Genomic DNA, 19,649 nt, shown 5'->3' with positions numbered 1-19,649 from the left:
CACCAACGCATAGTTCTGCAGAGCCTTGGGAAGAAAAGTCCAGCATGTTTCATTTTCACCTGCAATATACCAATGAAAGCCGTGGGAACAAGACCTAGCCGCATTTGAAAGAAAAATGACTTTTTTGATGTGTAGTCCTTAGAAACGGAAAGTAAAAATCAGGGGAGAAACTGAAAACTATGCTGGAAATCTAGGAAGTTGTGGAAATAGATGGCCAGCAGACAGGCATCAACCACAACATGAAAGGAGATTTTTGAACCGAGCTTGTCAAAAATAACTATTGTTTTTACTGTGGGTACAATGCTGATGTTATCAAATAAAAGTGGATGCTGTGACTATAAACCTCCTTTAAGGGCTCAATGACCCCTTCGAGTCGACGCACGGTGCCACGTGTCTCCTGGACAAACGCTTTCTAAAGTGCCGAAATAGCTCAGTTGGGAGAGCGTTAGACTGAAGATCTAAAGGTCCCTGGTTCGATCCCGGGTTTTGGCAATTGTTGTATCCTGAACAGGGATAACCCTACCTTTGATTATATGACTTTCCCATGAATTAGGCCAGTGCGTGTTTGATTCTTTCGCTTCTCATGTGCCTGTTGTCCTAACAGGGTGGTTGCTTAGTTTCACCTGGAACAAAGTAAAGTATCTTGCTGCCTGTTTTCCTTTCCGGCTAAATGCATAGACATAAAAATGTCCCTTGTCATTGTCATTCCTTCACACCAGCACATGGTACCCCAGAATTGTCATCAAGATTAGGCAGAAAAGGCCGAAATAGCTCAGTTGGGAGAGCGTTAGACTGAAGATCTAAAGGTCCCTGGTTCAATCCCGGGTTTCGGCAACTGTACCTGCTCCTTTTGGTGTACCGCTTTCTGACAAGAAAAGGAAGACCAAGCAGGAGTTTGAGAAAGTTGTTTAGAGCAGACTAAGGTCTGGGGCTCAGCAGAAACGCAATTGTGCAACATCCCGCAGTTTATGCTTTTCTCAGCCAATGTGCAAGGACAAGTCAAAATATCCCTTCTTCTTCATAGGACATTTGTACACCAACGCATAGTTCTGCAGAGCCTTGGGAAGAAAAGTCCAGCATGTTTCATTTTCACCTGCAATATACCAATGAAAGCCGTGGGAACAAGACCTAGCCGCATTTGAAAGAAAAATGACTTTTTTGATGTGTAGTCCTTAGAAACGGAAAGTAAAAATCAGGGGAGAAACTGAAAACTATGCTGGAAATCTAGGAAGTTGTGGAAATAGATGGCCAGCAGACAGGCATCAATCACAACATGAAAGGAGATTTTTGAACCGAGCTTGTCAAAAATAACTATTGTTTTTACTGTGGGTACAATGCTGATGTTATCAAAGAAAAGTGGATGCTGTGACTATAAACCTCCTTTAAGGGCTCAATGACCCCTTCGAGTCGACGCACGGTGCCACGTGTCTCCTGGACAAACACTTTCTAAAGTGCCGAAATAGCTCAGTTGGGAGAGCGTTAGACTGAAGATTTAAAGGTTCCTGGTTCGATCCCGGGTTTCGGCAATTGTTGTATCCTGAACAGGGATAACCCTACCTTTGATTATATGACTTTCCCATGAATTAGGCCAGTGCGTGTTTGATTCTTTCGCTTCTCATGTGCCTGTTGTTCCTAACAGAGTGGTTGCTTAGTTTCACATGGAACAAAGTAAAGTATCTTGCTGCCTGTTTTCCTTTCCGGCTAAATGCATAGACATAAAAATGTCACTCGTCATTGTCATTCCTTCACACCAGCACATGGTACCCCAGAATTGTCATCAAGATTAGGCAGAAAAGGCCGAAATAGCTCAGTTGGGAGAGCGTTAGACTGAAGATCTAAAGGTCCCTGGTTCGATCCCGGGTTTCGGCAACTGTACCTGCTCCTTTTGGTGTACCGCTTTCTGACAAGAAAAGGAAGACCAAGCAGGAGTTTGAGAAAGTTGTTTAGAGCAGACTAAGGTCTGGGGCTCAGCAGAAACGCAATTGTGCAACATCCCGCAGTTTATGCTTTTCTCAGCCAATGTGCAAGGACAAGTCAAAATATCCCTTCTTCTTCATAGGACATTTGTACACCAACGCATAGTTCTGCAGAGCCTTGGGAAGAAAAGTCCAGCATGTTTCATTTTCACCTGCAATATACCAATGAAAGCCGTGGGAACAAGACCTAGCCGCATTTGAAAGAAAAATGACTTTTTTGATGTGTAGTCCTTAGAAACGGAAAGTAAAAATCAGGGGAGAAACTGAAAACTATGCTGGAAATCTAGGAAGTTGTGGAAATAGATGGCCAGCAGACAGGCATCAATCACAACATGAAAGGAGATTTTTGAACCGAGCTTGTCAAAAATAACTATTGTTTTTACTGTGGGTACAATGCTGATGTTATCAAATAAAAGTGGATGCTGTGACTATAAACCTCCTTTAAGGGCTCAATGACCCCTTAGAGTCGACGCACGGTGCCACGTGTCTCCTGGACAAACGCTTTCTAAAGTGCCGAAATAGCTCAGTTGGGAGAGCGTTAGACTGAAGATCTAAAGGTCCCTGGTTCGATCCTGGGTTTCGGCAATTGTTGTATCCTGAACAGGGATAACCCTACCTTTGATTATATGACTTTCCCATGAATTAGGCCAGTGCGTGTTTGATTCTTTCGCTTCTCATGTGCCTGTTGTCCTAACAGGGTGGTTGCTTAGTTTCACCTGGAACAAAGTAAAGTATCTTGCTGCCTGTTTTCCTTTCCGGCTAAATGCATAGACATAAAAATGTCACTTGTCATTGTCATTCCTTCACACCAGCACATGGTACCCCAGAATTGTCATCAAGATTAGGCAGAAAAGGCCGAAATAGCTCAGTTGGGAGAGCGTTAGACTGAAGATCTAAAGGTCCCTGGTTCAATCCCGGGTTTCGGCAACTGTACCTGCTCCTTTTGATGTACCGCTTTCTGACAAGAAAAGGAAGACCAAGCAGGAGTTTGAGAAAGTTGTTTAGAGCAGACTAAGGTCTGGGGCTCAGCAGAAACGCAATTGTGCAACATCCCGCAGTTTATGCTTTTCTCAGCCAATGTGCAAGGACAAGTCAAAATATCCCTTCTTCTTCATAGGACATTTGTACACCAACGCATAGTTCTGCAGAGCCTTGGGAAGAAAAGTCCAGCATGTTTCATTTTCACCTGCAATATACCAATGAAAGCCGTGGGAACAAGACCTAGCCGCATTTGAAAGAAAAATGACTTTTTTGATGTGTAGTCCTTAGAAACGGAAAGTAAAAATCAGGGGAGAAACTGAAAACTATGCTGGAAATCTAGGAAGTTGTGGAAATAGATGGCCAGCAGACAGGCATCAATCACAACATGAAAGGAGATTTTTGAACCGAGCTTGTCAAAAATAACTATTGTTTTTACTGTGGGTACAATGCTGATGTTATCAAATAAAAGTGGATGCTGTGACTATAAACCTCCTTTAAGGGCTCAATGACCCCTTCGAGTCGACGCACGGTGCCACGTGTCTCCTGGACAAACGCTTTCTAAAGTGCCGAAATAGCTCAGTTGGGAGAGCGTTAGACTGAAGATCTAAAGGTCCCTGGTTCGATCCTGGGTTTCGGCAATTGTTGTATTCTGAACAGGGATAACCCTACCTTTGATTATATGACTTTCCCATGAATTAGGCCAGTGCGTGTTTGATTCTTTCGCTTCTCATGTGCCTGTTGTCCTAACAGGGTGGTTTCTTAGTTTCACCTGGAACAAAGTAAAGTATCTTGCTGCCTGTTTTCCTTTCCGGCTAAATGCATAGACATAAAAATGTCACTCGTCATTGTCATTCCTTCACACCAGCACATGGTACCCCAGAATTGTCATCAAGATTAGGCAGAAAAGGCCGAAATAGCTCAGTTGGGAGAGCGTTAGACTGAAGATCTAAAGGTCCCTGGTTCGATCCCGGGTTTCGGCAACTGTACCTGCTCCTTTTGGTGTACCGCTTTCTGACAAGAAAAGGAAGACCAAGCAGGAGTTTGAGAAAGTTGTTTAGAGCAGACTAAGGTCTGGGGCTCAGCAGAAACACAATTGTGCAACATCCCGCAGTTTATGCTTTTCTCAGCCAATGTGCAAGGACAAGTCAAAATATCCCTTCTTCTTCATAGGACATTTGTACACCAACGCATAGTTCTGCAGAGCCTTGGGAAGAAAAGTCCAGCATGTTTCATTTTTGCTGTGCTCACCTGCAATATACCAATGAAAGCCGTGGGAACAAGACCTAGCCGCATTTGAAAGAAAAATGACTTTTTTGATGTGTAGTCCTTAGAAACGGAAAGTAAAAATCAGGGGAGAAACTGAAAACTATGCTGGAAATCTAGGAAGTTGTGGAAATAGATGGCCAGCAGACAGGCATCAATCACAACATGAAAGGAGATTTTTGAACCGAGCTTGTCAAAAATAACGATTGTTTTTACTGTGGGTACAATGCTGATGTTATCAAATAAAAGTGGATGCTGTGACTATAAACCTCCTTTAAGGGCTCAATGACCCCTTCGAGTCGACGCACGGTGCCACGTGTCTCCTGGACAAACACTTTCCGAAGTGCCGAAATAGCTCAGTTGGGAGAGCGTTAGACTGAAGATCTCAAGGTCCCTGGTTCGATCCCAGGTTTCGGCAATTGTATCCTGAACAGGGATAACCCTACCTTTGATTATATGACTTTCCCATGAATTAGGCCAGTGCGTGTTTGATTCTTTCGCTTCTCCTGTGCCTGTTGTCCTAACAGGGTGGTTGCTTAGTTTCCCCTGGAACAAAGTAAAGTATCTTGCTGCCTGTTTTCCTTTCCGGCTAAATGCATAGACATAAAAATGTCACTCGTCATTGTCATTCCCTCACACCAGCACATGGTACCCCAGAATTGTCATCATGGTTAGGCAGAAAAGGCCGAAATAGCTCAGTTGGGAGAGCGTTAGACTGAAGATCTAAAGGTCCCGGGTTTCGGCAACTGTACCTGCTCCTTTTGGTGTACCGCTTTCTGACAAGAAAAGGAAGACCAAGCAGGAGTTTGAGAAAGTTGTTTAGAGCAGACTAAGGTCTGGGGCTCAGCAGAAACGCAATTGTGCAACATCCCGCAGTTTATGCTTTTCTCAGCCAGTGTGCAAGGACAAGTCAAAATATCCCTTCTTCTTCATAGGACATTTGTACACCAACGCATAGTTCTGCAGAGCCTTGGGAAGAAAAGTCCAGCATGTTTCATTTTCACCTGCAATATACCAATGAAAGCCGTGGGAACAAGACCTAGCCGCATTTGAAAGAAAAATGACTTTTTTGATGTGTAGTCCTTAGAAACGGAAAGTAAAAATCAGGGGAGAAACTGAAAACTATGCTGGAAATCTAGGAAGTTGTGGAAATAGATGGCCAGCAGACAGGCATCAATCACAACATGAAAGGAGATTTTTGAACCGAGCTTGTCAAAAATAACTATTGTTTTTACTGTGGGTACAATGCTGATGTTATCAAATAAAAGTGGATGCTGTGACTATAAACCTCCTTTAAGGGCTCAATGACCCCTTCGAGTCGACGCACGGTGCCACGTGTCTCCTGGACAAATGCTTTCTAAAGTGCCGAAATAGCTCAGTTGGGAGAGCGTTAGACTGAAGATCTAAAGGTCCCTGGTTCGATCCCGGGTTTTGGCAATTGTTGTATCCTGAACAGGGATAACCCTACCTTTGATTATATGACTTTCCCATGAATTAGGCCAGTGCGTGTTTGATTCTTTCGCTTCTCATGTGCCTGTTGTCCTAACAGGGTGGTTGCTTAGTTTCACCTGGAACAAAGTAAAGTATCTTGCTGCCTGTTTTCCTTTCCGGCTAAATGCATAGACATAAAAATGTCACTCGTCATTGTCATTCCTTCACACCAGCACATGGTACCCCAGAATTGTCATCAAGATTAGGCAGAAAAGGCCGAAATAGCTCAGTTGGGAGAGCGTTAGAATGAAGATCTAAAGGTCCCTGGTTTGATCCCGGCTTTCGGCAACTGTACCTGCTCCTTTTGGTGTACCGCTTTCTGACAAGAAAAGGAAGACCAAGCAGGAGTTTGAGAAAGTTGTTTAGAGCAGACTAAGGTCTGGGGCTCAGCAGAAACGCAATTGTGCAACATCCCGCAGTTTATGCTTTTCTCAGCCAATGTGCAAGGACAAGTCAAAATATCCCTTCTTCTTCATAGGACATTTGTACACCAACGCATAGTTCTGCAGAGCCTTGGGAAGAAAAGTCCAGCATGTTTCATTTTCACCTGCAATATACCAATGAAAGCCGTGGGAACAAGACCTAGCCGCATTTGAAAGAAAAATGACTTTTTTGATGTGTAGTCCTTAGAAACGGAAAGTAAAAATCAGGGGAGAAACTGAAAACTATGCTGGAAATCTAGGAAGTTGTGGAAATAGATGGCCAGCAGACAGGCATCAATCACAACATGAAAGGAGATTTTTGAACCGAGCTTGTCAAAAATAACGATTGTTTTTACTGTGGGTACAATGCTGATGTTATCAAATAAAAGTGGATGCTGTGACTATAAACCTCCTTTAAGGGCTCAATGACCCCTTCGAGTCGACGCACGGTGCCACGTGTCTCCTGGACAAACACTTTCCGAAGTGCCGAAATAGCTCAGTTGGGAGAGCGTTAGACTGAAGATCTAAAGGTCCCTGGTTCGATCCCAGATTTCGGCAATTGTATCCTGAACAGGGATAACCCTACCTTTGATTATATGACTTTCCCATGAATTAGGCCAGTGCGTGTTTGATTCTTTCGCTTCTCATGTGCCTGTTGTCCTAACAGGGTGGTTGCTTAGTTTCACCTGGAACAAAGTAAAGTATCTTGCTGCCTGTTTTCCTTTCCGGCTAAATGCATAGACATAAAAATGTCACTTGTCATTGTCATTCCCTCACACCAGCACATGGTACCCCAGAATTGTCATCAAGATTAGGCAGAAAAGGCCGAAATAGCTCAGTTGGGAGAGCGTTAGAATGAAGATCTAAAGGTCCCTGGTTTAAACCCGGCTTTCGGCAACTGTACCTGCTCCTTTTGGTGTACCGCTTTCTGACAAGAAAAGGAAGACCAAGCAGGAGTTTGAGAAAGTTGTTTAGAGCAGACTAAGGTCTGGGGCTCAGCAGAAACGCAATTGTGCAACATCCCGCAGTTTATGCTTTTCTCAGCCAATGTGCAAGGACAAGTCAAAATATCCCTTCTTCTTCATAGGACATTTGTACACCAACGCATAGTTCTGCAGAGCCTTGGGAAGAAAAGTCCAGCATGTTTCATTTTCACCTGCAATATACCAATGAAAGCCGTGGGAACAAGACCTAGCCGCATTTGAAAGAAAAATGACTTTTTTGATGTGTAGTCCTTAGAAACGGAAAGTAAAAATCAGGGGAGAAACTGAAAACTATGCTGGAAATCTAGGAAGTTGTGGAAATAGATGGCCAGCAGACAGGCATCAATCACAACATGAAAGGAGATTTTTGAACCGAGCTTGTCAAAAATAACGATTGTTTTTACTGTGGGTACAATGCTGATGTTATCAAATAAAAGTGGATGCTGTGACTATAAACCTCCTTTAAGGGCTCAATGACCCCTTCGAGTCGACGCACGGTGCCACGTGTCTCCTGGACAAACACTTTCCGAAGTGCCGAAATAGCTCAGTTGGGAGAGCGTTAGACTGAAGATCTAAAGGTCCCTGGTTCGATCCCAGGTTTCGGCAATTGTATCCTGAACAGGGATAACCCTACCTTTGATTATATGACTTTCCCATGAATTAGGCCAGTGCGTGTTTGATTCTTTCGCTTCTCCTGTGCCTGTTGTCCTAACAGGGTGGTTGCTTAGTTTCACCTGGAACAAAGTAAAGTATCTTGCTGCCTGTTTTCCTTTCCGGCTAAATGCATAGACATAAAAATGTCACTCGTCATTGTCATTCCCTCACACCAGCACATGGTACCCCAGAATTGTCATCATGGTTAGGCAGAAAAGGCCGAAATAGCTCAGTTGGGAGAGCGTTAGACTGAAGATCTAAAGGTCCCTGGTTCGATCCCGGGTTTCGGCAACTGTACCTGCTCCTTTTGGTGTACCGCTTTCTGAAAAGAAAAGGAAGACCAAGCAGGAGTTTGAGAAAGTTGTTTAGAGCAGACTAAGGTCTGGGGCTCAGCAGAAACGCAATTGTGCAACATCCCGCAGTTTATGCTTTTCTCAGCCAATGTGCAAGGACAAGTCAAAATATCCCTTCTTCTTCATAGGACATTTGTACACCAACGCATAGTTCTGCAGAGCCTTGGGAAGAAAAGTCCAGCATGTTTCATTTTCACCTGCAATATACCAATGAAAGCCGTGGGAACAAGACCTAGCCGCATTTGAAAGAAAAATGACTTTTTTGATGTGTAGTCCTTAGAAACGGAAAGTAAAAATCAGGGGAGAAACTGAAAACTATGCTGGAAATCTAGGAAGTTGTGGAAATAGATGGCCAGCAGACAGGCATCAATCACAACATGAAAGGAGATTTTTGAACCGAGCTTGTCAAAAATAACGATTGTTTTTACTGTGGGTACAATGCTGATGTTATCAAATAAAAGTGGATGCTGTGACTATAAACCTCCTTTAAGGGCTCAATGACCCCTTCGAGTCGACGCACGGTGCCACGTGTCTCCTGGACAAATGCTTTCTAAAGTGCCGAAATAGCTCAGTTGGGAGAGCGTTAGACTGAAGATCTAAAGGTCCCTGGTTCAATCCCGGATTTCGGCAATTGTTGTATCCTGAACAAGGATAACCCTACCTTTGATTATATGACTTTCCCATGAATTAGGCCAGTGCGTGTTTGATTCTTTCGCTTCTCATGTGCCTGTTGTCCTAACAGGGTGGTTGCTTAGTTTCACCTGGAACAAAGTAAAGTATCTTGCTGCCGGTTTTCCTTTCCGGCTAAATGCATAGACATAAAAATGTCTGTCTTTGTCATTCCTTCACACCAGCACATGGTACCCCAGAATTGTCATCAAGATTAGGCAGAAAAGGCCGAAATAGCTCAGTTGGGAGAGCGTTAGACTGAAGATCTAAAGGTCCCTGGTTCGATCCCGGCTTTCGGCAACTGTACCTGCTCCTTTTGGTGTACCGCTTTCTGACAAGAAAAGGAAGACCAAGCAGGAGTTTGAGAAAGTTGTTTAGAGCAGACTAAGGTCTGGGGCTCAGCAGAAACGCAATTGTGCAACATCCCGCAGTTTATGCTTTTCTCAGCCAATGTGCAAGGACAAGTCAAAATATCCCTTCTTCTTCATAGGACATTTGTACACCAACGCATAGTTCTGCAGAGCCTTGGGAAGAAAAGTCCAGCATGTTTCATTTTCACCTGCAATATACCAATGAAAGCCGTGGGAACAAGACCTAGCCGCATTTGAAAGAAAAATGACTTTTTTGATGTGTAGTCCTTAGAAACGGAAAGTAAAAATCAGGGGAGAAACTGAAAACTATGCTGGAAATCTAGGAAGTTGTGGAAATAGATGGCCAGCAGACAGGCATCAATCACAACATGAAAGGAGATTTTTGAACCGAGCTTGTCAAAAATAACTATTGTTTTTACTGTGGGTACAATGCTGATGTTATCAAATAAAAGTGGATGCTGTGACTATAAACCTCCTTTAAGGGCTCAATGACCCCTTCGAGTCGACGCACGGTGCCACGTGTCTCCTGGACAAACGCTTTCTAAAGTGCCGAAATAGCTCAGTTGGGAGAGCGTTAGACTGAAGATCTAAAGGTCCCTGGTTCGATCCCGGGTTTCGGCAATTGTTGTATCCTGAACAGGGATTACCCTACCTTTGATTATATGACTTTCCCATGAATTAGGCCAGTGCGTGTTTGATTCTTTCGCTTCTCATGTGCCTGTTGCCCTAACAGGGTGGTTGCTTAGTTTCACCTGGAACAAAGTAAAGTATCTTGCTGCCTGTTTTCCTTTCCGGCTAAATGCATAGACATAAAAATGTCACTCGTCATTGTCATTCCTTCACACCAGCACATGGTACCCCAGAATTGTCATCAAGATTAGGCAGAAAAGGCCGAAATAGCTCAGTTGGGAGAGCGTTAGACTGAAGATCTAAAGGTCCCTGGTTCGATCCCGGGTTTCGGCAACTGTACCTGCTCCTTTTGGTGTACCGCTTTCTGACAAGAAAAGGAAGACCAAGCAGGAGTTTGAGAAAGTTGTTTAGAGCAGACTAAGGTCTGGGGCTCAGCAGAAACGCAATTGTGCAACATCCCGCAGTTTATGCTTTTCTCAGCCAATGTGCAAGGACAAGTCAAAATATCCCTTCTTCTTCATAGGACATTTGTACACCAACGCATAGTTCTGCAGAGCCTTGGGAAGAAAAGTCCAGCATGTTTCATTTTCACCTGCAATATACCAATGAAAGCCGTGGGAACAAGACCTAGCCGCATTTGAAAGAAAAATGACTTTTTTGATGTGTAGTCCTTAGAAACGGAAAGTAAAAATCAGGGGAGAAACTGAAAACTATGCTGGAAATCTAGGAAGTTGTGGAAATAGATGGCCAGCAGACAGGCATCAATCACAACATGAAAGGAGATTTTTGAACCGAGCTTGTCAAAAATAACGATTGTTTTTACTGTGGGTACAATGCTGATGTTATCAAATAAAAGTGGATGCTGTGACTATAAACCTCCTTTAAGGGCTCAATGACCCCTTCGAGTCGACGCACGGTGCCACGTGTCTCCTGGACAAATGCTTTCTAAAGTGCCGAAATAGCTCAGTTGGGAGAGCGTTAGACTGAAGATCTAAAGGTCCCTGGTTCGATCCCGGGTTTCGGCAATTGTTGTATCCTGAACAGGGATTACCCTACCTTTGATTATATGACTTTCCCATGAATTAGGCCAGTGCGTGTTTGATTCTTTCGCTTCTCATGTGCCTGTTGCCCTAACAGGGTGGTTGCTTAGTTTCACCTGGAACAAAATAAAGTATCTTGCTGCCTGTTTTCCTTTCCGGCTAAATGCATAGACATAAAAATGTCACTCGTCATTGTCATTCCTTCACACCAGCACATGGTACCCCAGAATTGTCATCAAGGTTAGGCCGAAATAGCTCAGTTGGGAGAGCGTTAGACTGAAGATCTAAAGGTCCCTGGTTCGATCCCGGGTTTCGGCAACTGTACCTGCTCCTTTTGGTGTACCGCTTTCTGACAAGAAAAGGAAGACCAAGCAGGAGTTTGAGAAAGTTGTTTAGAGCAGACTAAGGTCTGGGGCTCAGCAGAAACGCAATTGTGCAACATCCCGCAGTTTATGCTTTTCTCAGCCAATGTGCAAGGACAAGTCAAAATATCCCTTCTTCTTCATAGGACATTTGTACACCAACGCATAGTTCTGCAGAGCCTTGGGAAGAAAAGTCCAGCATGTTTCATTTTCACCTGCAATATACCAATGAAAGCCGTGGGAACAAGACCTAGCCGCATTTGAAAGAAAAATGACTTTTTTGATGTGTAGTCCTTAGAAACGGAAAGTAAAAATCAGGGGAGAAACTGAAAACTATGCTGGAAATCTAGGAAGTTGTGGAAATAGATGGCCAGCAGACAGGCATCAATCACAACATGAAAGGAGATTTTTGAACCGAGCTTGTCAAAAATAACTATTGTTTTTACTGTGGGTACAATGCTGATGTTATCAAATAAAAGTGGATGCTGTGACTATAAACCTCCTTTAAGGGCTCAATGACCCCTTCGAGTCGACGCACGGTGCCACGTGTCTCCTGGACAAACGCTTTCTAAAGTGCCAAAATAGCTCAGTTGGGAGAGCGTTAGACTGAAGATCTAAAGGTCCCTGGTTCGATCCTGGGTTTCGGCAATTGTTGTATCCTGAACAGGGATAACCCTACCTTTGATTATATGACTTTCCCATGAATTAGGCCAGTGCGTGTTTGATTCTTTCGCTTCTCATGTGCCTGTTGTCCTAACAGGGTGGTTGCTTAGTTTCACCTGGAACAAAGTAAAGTATCTTGCTGCCTGTTTTCCTTTCCGGCTAAATGCATAGACATAAAAATGTCACTCGTCATTGTCATTCCTTCACACCAGCACATGGTACCCCAGAATTGTCATCAAGATTAGGCAGAAAAGGCCGAAATAGCTCAGTTGGGAGAGCGTTAGACTGAAGATCTAAAGGTCCCGGGTTTCGGCAACTGTACCTGCTCCTTTTGGTGTACCGCTTTCTGACAAGAAAAGGAAGACCAAGCAGGAGTTTGAGAAAGTTGTTTAGAGCAGACTAAGGTCTGGGGCTCAGCAGAAACGCAATTGTGCAACATCCCGCAGTTTATGCTTTTCTCAGCCAATGTGCAAGGACAAGTCAAAATATCCCTTCTTCTTCATAGGACATTTGTACACCAACGCATAGTTCTGCAGAGCCTTGGGAAGAAAAGTCCAGCATGTTTCATTTTCACCTGCAATATACCAATGAAAGCCGTGGGAACAAGACCTAGCCGCATTTGAAAGAAAAATGACTTTTTTGATGTGTAGTCCTTAGAAACGGAAAGTAAAAATCAGGGGAGAAACTGAAAACTATGCTGGAAATCTAGGAAGTTGTGGAAATAGATGGCCAGCAGACAGGCATCAATCACAACATGAAAGGAGATTTTTGAACCGAGCTTGTCAAAAATAACTATTGTTTTTACTGTGGGTACAATGCTGATGTTATCAAATAAAAGTGGATGCTGTGACTATAAACCTCCTTTAAAGGCTCAATGACCCCTTCGAGTCGACGCACGGTGCCATGTGTCTCCTGGACAAATGCTTTCTAAAGTGCCGACATAGCTCAGTTGGGAGAGCGTTAGACTGAAGATCTAAAGGTCCCTGGTTCGATCCCGGGTTTCTGCAATTGTTGTATCCTGAACAGGGATAACCCTACCTTTGATTATATGACTTTCCCATGAATAAGGCCAGTGCGTGTTTGATTCTTTCGCTTCTCATGTGCCTGTTGTTCTAACAGGGTGGTTGCTTAGTTTCACCTGGAACAAAGTAAAGTATCTTGCTGCCTGTTTTCCTTTCCGGCTAAATGCATAGACATAAAAATGTCACTCGTCATTGTCATTCCTTCACACCAGCACATGGTACCCCAGAATTGTCATCAAGGTTAGGCAGAAAAGGCCGAAATAGCTCAGTTGGGAGCGCGTTAGACTGAAGATCTAAAGGTCCCTGGTTCGATCCCGGGTTTCGGCAACTGTACCTGCTCCTTTTGGTGTACCGCTTTCTGACAAGAAAAGGAAGACCAAGCAGGAGTTTGAGAAAGTTGTTTAGAGCAGACTAAGGTCTGGGGCTCAGCAGAAACGCAATTGTGCAACATCCCGCAGTTTATGCTTTTCTCAGCCAATGTGCAAGGACAAGTCAAAATATCCCTTCTTCTTCATAGGACATTTGTACACCAACGCATAGTTCTGCAGAGCCTTGGGAAGAAAAGTCCAGCATGTTTCATTTTTGCTGTGCTCACCTGCAATATACCAATGAAAGCCGTGGGAACAAGACCTAGCCGCATTTGAAAGAAAAATGACTTTTTTGATGTGTAGTCCTTAGAAACGGAAAGTAAAAATCAGGGGAGAAACTGAAAACTATGCTGGAAATCTAGGAAGTTGTGGAAATAGATGGCCAGCAGACAGGCATCAATCACAACATGAAAGGAGATTTTTGAACCGAGCTTGTCAAAAATAACTATTGTTTTTACTGTGGGTACAATGCTGATGTTATCAAATAAAAGTGGATGCTGTGACTATAAACCTCCTTTAAGGGCTCAATGACCCCTTCGAGTGCCACGTGTCTCCTGGACAAACGCTTTCTAAAGTGCTGAAATAGCTCAGTTGGGAGAGCGTTAGACTGAAGATCTAAAGGTTCCTGGTTCGATCCCGGGTTTTGGCAATTGTTGTATCCTGAACATGGATAACCCTACCTTTGATTATATGACTTTCCCATGAATTAGGCCAGTGCGTGTTTGATTCTTTCGCTTCTCATGTGCCTGTTGTCCTAACAGGGTGGTTGCTTAGTTTCACCTGGAACAAAGTAAAGTATCTTGCTGCCTGTTTTCCTTTCCGGCTAAATGCATGGACATAAAAATGTCACTTGTCATTGTCATTCCTTCACACCAGCACATGGTACCCCAGAATTGTCATCAAGATTAGGCAGAAAAGGCCGAAATAGCTCAGTTGGGAGAGCGTTAGACTGAAGATCTAAAGGTCCCCGGTTCGATCCCGGGTTTCGGCAACTGTACCTGCTCCTTTTGGTGTACCGCTTTCTGACAAGAAAAGGAAGACCAAGCAGGAGTTTGAGAAAGTTGTTTAGAGCAGACTAAGGTCTGGGCCTCAGCAGAAACGCAATTGTGCAACATCCCGCAGTTTATGCTTTTCTCAGCCAATGTGCAAGGACAAGTCAAAATATCCCTTCTTCTTCATAGGACATTTGTACACCAACGCATAGTTCTGCAGAGCCTTGGGAAGAAAAGTCCAGCATGTTTCATTTTCACCTGCAATATACCAATGAAAGCCGTGGGAACAAGACCTAGCCGCATTTGAAAGAAAAATGACTTTTTTGATGTGTAGTCCTTAGAAACGGAAAGTAAAAATCAGGGGAGAAACTGAAAACTATGCTGGAAATCTAGGAAGTTGTGGAAATAGATGGCCAGCAGACAGGCATCAATCACAACATGAAAGGAGATTTTTGAACCGAGCTTGTCAAAAATAACGATTGTTTTTACTGTGGGTACAATGCTGATGTTATCAAATAAAAGTGGATGCTGTGACTATAAACCTCCTTTAAGGGCTCAATGATCCTTTGAGTCGACGCACGGTGCCACGTGTCTCCTGGACAAAAGCTTTCTAAAGTGCCGAAATAGCTCAGTTGGGAGAGCGTTAGACTGAAGATCTAAAGGTCCCTGGTTCGATCCCGGGTTTTGGCAATTGTTGTATCCTGAACAGGGATAACCCTACCTTTGATTATATGACTTTCCCATGAATTAGGCCAGTGCGTGTTTGATTCTTTCGCTACTCATGTGCCTGTTGCCCTAACAGGGTGGTTGCTTAGTTTCACCTGGAACAAAGTAAAGTATCTTGCTGCCTGTTTTCCTTTCCGGCTAAATGCATAGACATAAAAATGTCACTCGTCATTGTCATTCCTTCACACCAGCACATGGTACCCCAGAATTGTCATCAAGATTAGGCAGAAAAGGCCGAAATAGCTCAGTTGGGAGAGCGTTAGACTGAAGATTTAAAGGTCCCTGGTTCGATCCCGGGTTTCGGCAACTGTACCTGCTCATTTTGGTGTACCGCTTTCTGACAAGAAAAGGAAGACCAAGCAGGAGTTTGAGAAAGTTGTTTAGAGCAGACTAAGGTCTGGGGCTCAGCAGAAACGCAATTGTGCAACATCCCGCAGTTTATGCTTTTCTCAGCCAATGTGCAAGGACAAGTCAAAATATCCCTTCTTCTTCATAGGACATTTGTACACCAACGCATAGTTCTGCAGAGCCTTGGGAAGAAATGTCCAGCATGTTTCATTTTCACCTGCAATATACCAATGAAAGCCGTGGGAACAAGACCTAGCCGCATTTGAAAGAAAAATGACTTTTTTGATGTGTAGTCCTTAGAAACGGAAAGTAAAAATCAGGGGAGAAACTGAAAACTATGCTGGAAATCTAGGAAGTTGTGGAAATAGATGGCCAGCAGACAGGCATCAATCACAACATGAAAGGAGATTTTTGAACCGAGCTTGTCAAAAATAACTATTGTTTTTACTGTGGGTACAATGCTGATGTTATCAAATAAAAGTGGATGTTGTGACTATAAACCTCCGTTAAGGGCTCAATGACCCCTTCGAGTCGACGCACGGTGCCACGTGTCTCCTGGACAAACGTTTTCTAAGGTGCCGAAATAGCTCAGTTGGGAGAGCGTTAGACTGAAGATCTAAAGGTCCCTGGTTCGATCCCGGGTTTCGGCAATTGTTGTATCCTGAACACGGATAACCCTACCTTTGATTATATGACTTTCCCATGAATTAGGCCAGTGCGTGTTTGATTCTTTCGCTTCTCATGTGCCTGTTGTTCTAACAGGGTGGTTGCTTAGTTTCACCTGAAACAAAGTAAAGTATCTTGCTGCCTGTTTTCCTTTCCGGCTAAATGCATAGACATAAAAATGTCACTCGTCATTGTCATTCCTTCACACCAGCACATGGTACCCCAGAATTGTCATCAAGGTTAGGCAGAAAAGGCCGAAATAGCTTAGCTGGGAGAGCGTTAGACTGAAGATCTAAAGGTCCCTGGTTCGATCCCGGGTTTCGGCAACTGTACCTGCTCCTTTTGGTGTACCGCTTTCTGACAAGAAAAGGAAGACCAAGCAGGAGTTTGAGAAAGTTGTTTAGAGCAGACTAAGGTCTGGGGCTCAGCAGAAACGCAATTGTGCAACATCCTGCAGTTTATGCTTTTCTCAGCCAATGTGCAAGGACAAGTCAAAATATCCCTTCTTCTTCATAGGACATTTGTACACCAACGCATAGTTCTGCAGAGCCTTGGGAAGAAAAGTCCAGCATGTTTCATTTTCACCTGCAATATACCAATGAAAGCCGTGGGAACAAGACCTAGCCGCATTTGAAAGAAAAATGACTTTTTTGATGTGTAGTCCTTAGAAACGGAAAGTAAAGATCAGGGGAGAAACTGAAAACTATGCTGGAAATCTAGGAAGTTGTGGAAATAGATGGCCAGCAGACAGGCATCAATCACAACATGAAAGGAGATTTTTGAACCGAGCTTGTCAAAAATAACTATTGTTTTTACTGTGGGTACAATGCTGATGTTATCAAATAAAAGTGGATGCTGTGACTATAAACCTCCTTTAAGGGCTCAATGACCCCTTCGAGTCGACGCGCGGTGCCACGTGTCTCCTGGACAAACGCTTTTTAAAGTGCCGAAATAGCTCAGTTGGGAGAGCGTTAGACTGAAGATCTAAAGGTCCCGGGTGCCACGTGTCTCCTGGACAAACGCTTTCTAAAGTGCCGAAATAGCTCAGTTGGGAGAGTGTTAGACTGAAGATCTAAAGGTCCCTGGTTCGATCCCGGGTTTCGGCAATTGTTGTATCCTGAACAGGGATAACCCTACCTTTGATTATATGACTTTCCCATGAATTAGGCCAGTGCGTGTTTGATTCTTTCGCTACTCATGTGCCTGTTGCCCTAACAGGGTGGTTGCTTAGTTTCACCTGGAACAAAGTAAAGTATCTTGCTGCCTGTTTTCCTTTCCGGCTAAATGCATAGACATAAAAATGTCACTCGTCATTGTCATTCCTTCACACCAGCACATGGTACCCCAGAATTGTCATCAAGATTAGGCAGAAAAGGCCGAAATAGCTCAGTTGGGAGAGCGTTAGACTGAAGATCTAAAGCTCCCTGGTTCGATCCCGGGTTTCGGCAACTGTACCTGCTCATTTTGGTGTACCGCTTTCTGACAAGAAAAGGAAGACCAAGCAGGAGTTTGAGAAAGTTGTTTAGAGCAGACTAAGGTCTGGGGCTCAGCAGAAACGCAATTGTGCAACATCCCGCAGTTTATGCTTTTCTCAGCCAATGTGCAAGGACAAGTCAAAATATCCCTTCTTCTTCATAGGACATTTGTACACCAACGCATAGTTCTGCAGAGCCTTGGGAAGAAAAGTCCAGCATGTTTCATTTTCACCTGCAATATACCAATGAAAGCCGTGGGAACAAGACCTAGCCGCATTTGAAAGAAAAATGACTTTTTTGATGTGTAGTCCTTAGAAACGGAAAGTAAAAATCATGGGAGAAACTGAAAACTATGCTGGAAATCTAGGAAGTTGTGGAAATAGATGGCCAGCAGACAGGCATCAATCACAACATGAAAGGAGATTTTTGAACCGAGCTTGTCAAAAATAACTATTGTTTTTACTGTGGGTACAATGCTGATGTTATCAAATAAAAGTGGATGCTGTGACTATAAACCTCCTTTAAGGGCTCAATGACCCCTTCGGGTCGACGCACGGTGCCACGTGTCTCCTGGACAAACGCTTTCTAAAGTGCCGAAATAGCTCAGTTGGGAGAGCGTTAGACTGAAGATCTAAAGGTCCCTGGTTCGATCCCGGGTTTCGGCAATTGTTGTATCCTGAACAGGGATAACCCTACCTTTGATTATATGACTTTCCCATGAATAAGGCCAGTGCGTGTTTGATTCTTTCGCTTCTCATGTGCCTGTTGTTCTAACAGGGTGGTTGCTTAGTTTCACCTGGAACAAAGTAAAGTATCTTGCTGCCTGTTTTCCTTTCCGGCTAAATGCATAGACATAAAAATGTCACTCGTCATTGTCATTCCTTCACACCAGCACATGGTACCCCAGAATTGTCATCAAGGTTAGGCAGAAAAGGCCGAAATAGCTCAGTTGGGAGCGCGTTAGACTGAAGATCTAAAGGTCCCTGGTTCGATCCCGGGTTTCGGCAACTGTACCTGCTCCTTTTGGTGTACCGCTTTCTGACAAGAAAAGGAAGACCAAGCAGGAGTTTGAGAAAGTTGTTTAGAGCAGACTAAGGGGGCTCAGCAGAAACGCAATTGTGCAACATCCCGCAGTTTATGCTTTTCTCAGCCAATGTGCAAGGACAAGTCAAAATATCCCTTCTTCTTCATAGGACATTTGTACACCAACGCATAGTTCTGCAGAGCCTTGGGAAGAAAAGTCCAGCATGTTTCATTTTTGCTGTGCTCACCTGCAATATACCAATGAAAGCCGTGGGAACAAGACCTAGCCGCATTTGAAAGAAAAATGACTTTTTTGATGTGTAGTCCTTAGAAACGGAAAGTAAAAATCAGGGGAGAAACTGAAAACTATGCTGGAAATCTAGGAAGTTGTGGAAATAGATGGCCAGCAGACAGGCATCAATCACAACATGAAAGGAGATTTTTGAACCGAGCTTGTCAAAAATAACTATTGTTTTTACTGTGGGTACAATGCTGATGTTATCAAATAAAAGTGGATGCTGTGACTATAAACCTCCTTTAAGGGCTCAATGACCCCTTCGAGTGCCACGTGTCTCCTGGACAAACGCTTTCTAAAGTGCTGAAATAGCTCAGTTGGGAGAGCGTTAGACTGAAGATCTAAAGGTTCCTGGTTCGATCCCGGGTTTTGGCAATTGTTGTATCCTGAACATGGATAACCCTACCTTTGATTATATGACTTTCCCATGAATTAGGCCAGTGCGTGTTTGATTCTTTCGCTTCTCATGTGCCTGTTGTCCTAACAGGGTGGTTGCTTAGTTTCACCTGGAACAAAGTAAAGTATCTTGCTGCCTGTTTTCCTTTCCGGCTAAATGCATAGACATAAAAATGTCACTTGTCATTGTCATTCCTTCACACCAGCACATGGTACCCCAGAATTGTCATCAAGATTAGGCAGAAAAGGCCGAAATAGCTCAGTTGGGAGAGCGTTAGACTGAAGATCTAAAGGTCCCCGGTTCGATCCCGGGTTTCGGCAACTGTACCTGCTCCTTTTGGTGTACCGCTTTCTGACAAGAAAAGGAAGACCAAGCAGGAGTTTGAGAAAGTTGTTTAGAGCAGACTAAGGTCTGGGCCTCAGCAGAAACGCAATTGTGCAACATCCCGCAGTTTATGCTTTTCTCAGCCAATGTGCAAG

The 19,649-nt window shown here is 43.8% G+C and overlaps 12 non-coding genes across 12 annotated transcripts; all 12 read left to right on the top strand.

Moving 5' to 3' along the window:
* Positions 1 to 1,796: 1,796 nt before the first annotated feature.
* TRNAF-GAA (transfer RNA phenylalanine (anticodon GAA)) lies at positions 1,797 to 1,869 on the top strand. Its single transcript has one exon. It is a non-coding gene; the product is annotated as a tRNA-Phe (tRNA).
* Positions 1,870 to 3,864: 1,995 nt separating this feature from the next.
* On the top strand, positions 3,865 to 3,937 carry TRNAF-GAA (transfer RNA phenylalanine (anticodon GAA)). The gene has a single exon. It is a non-coding gene; the product is annotated as a tRNA-Phe (tRNA).
* Positions 3,938 to 7,649: 3,712 nt separating this feature from the next.
* On the top strand, positions 7,650 to 7,722 carry TRNAF-GAA (transfer RNA phenylalanine (anticodon GAA)). Its single transcript has one exon. It is a non-coding gene; the product is annotated as a tRNA-Phe (tRNA).
* A 266-nt stretch (positions 7,723 to 7,988) lies between these two features.
* On the top strand, positions 7,989 to 8,061 carry TRNAF-GAA (transfer RNA phenylalanine (anticodon GAA)). The gene has a single exon. It is a non-coding gene; the product is annotated as a tRNA-Phe (tRNA).
* Positions 8,062 to 9,711: 1,650 nt separating this feature from the next.
* On the top strand, positions 9,712 to 9,784 carry TRNAF-GAA (transfer RNA phenylalanine (anticodon GAA)). The gene has a single exon. It is a non-coding gene; the product is annotated as a tRNA-Phe (tRNA).
* Positions 9,785 to 10,053: 269 nt separating this feature from the next.
* Positions 10,054 to 10,126, top strand: TRNAF-GAA (transfer RNA phenylalanine (anticodon GAA)). Its single transcript has one exon. It is a non-coding gene; the product is annotated as a tRNA-Phe (tRNA).
* Positions 10,127 to 10,745: 619 nt separating this feature from the next.
* TRNAF-GAA (transfer RNA phenylalanine (anticodon GAA)) lies at positions 10,746 to 10,818 on the top strand. Its single transcript has one exon. It is a non-coding gene; the product is annotated as a tRNA-Phe (tRNA).
* Positions 10,819 to 11,078: 260 nt separating this feature from the next.
* On the top strand, positions 11,079 to 11,151 carry TRNAF-GAA (transfer RNA phenylalanine (anticodon GAA)). Its single transcript has one exon. It is a non-coding gene; the product is annotated as a tRNA-Phe (tRNA).
* Positions 11,152 to 14,166: 3,015 nt separating this feature from the next.
* Positions 14,167 to 14,239, top strand: TRNAF-GAA (transfer RNA phenylalanine (anticodon GAA)). The gene has a single exon. It is a non-coding gene; the product is annotated as a tRNA-Phe (tRNA).
* Positions 14,240 to 15,891: 1,652 nt separating this feature from the next.
* Positions 15,892 to 15,964, top strand: TRNAF-GAA (transfer RNA phenylalanine (anticodon GAA)). The gene has a single exon. It is a non-coding gene; the product is annotated as a tRNA-Phe (tRNA).
* A 2,083-nt stretch (positions 15,965 to 18,047) lies between these two features.
* TRNAF-GAA (transfer RNA phenylalanine (anticodon GAA)) lies at positions 18,048 to 18,120 on the top strand. Its single transcript has one exon. It is a non-coding gene; the product is annotated as a tRNA-Phe (tRNA).
* A 1,297-nt stretch (positions 18,121 to 19,417) lies between these two features.
* On the top strand, positions 19,418 to 19,490 carry TRNAF-GAA (transfer RNA phenylalanine (anticodon GAA)). Its single transcript has one exon. It is a non-coding gene; the product is annotated as a tRNA-Phe (tRNA).
* The last annotated feature ends 159 nt before the right edge of the window (positions 19,491 to 19,649 follow it).

Source organism: Lithobates pipiens, unplaced genomic scaffold, assembly GCF_037356315.1.
Source record: "Lithobates pipiens isolate NorthernLeopardFrog02 unplaced genomic scaffold, aLitPip1_a1.2 Scaffold_18, whole genome shotgun sequence".
Taxonomy (NCBI): Eukaryota; Metazoa; Chordata; class Amphibia; order Anura; family Ranidae; genus Lithobates; species Lithobates pipiens.
This window is presented reverse-complemented; position numbering and strand designations above follow the sequence as displayed.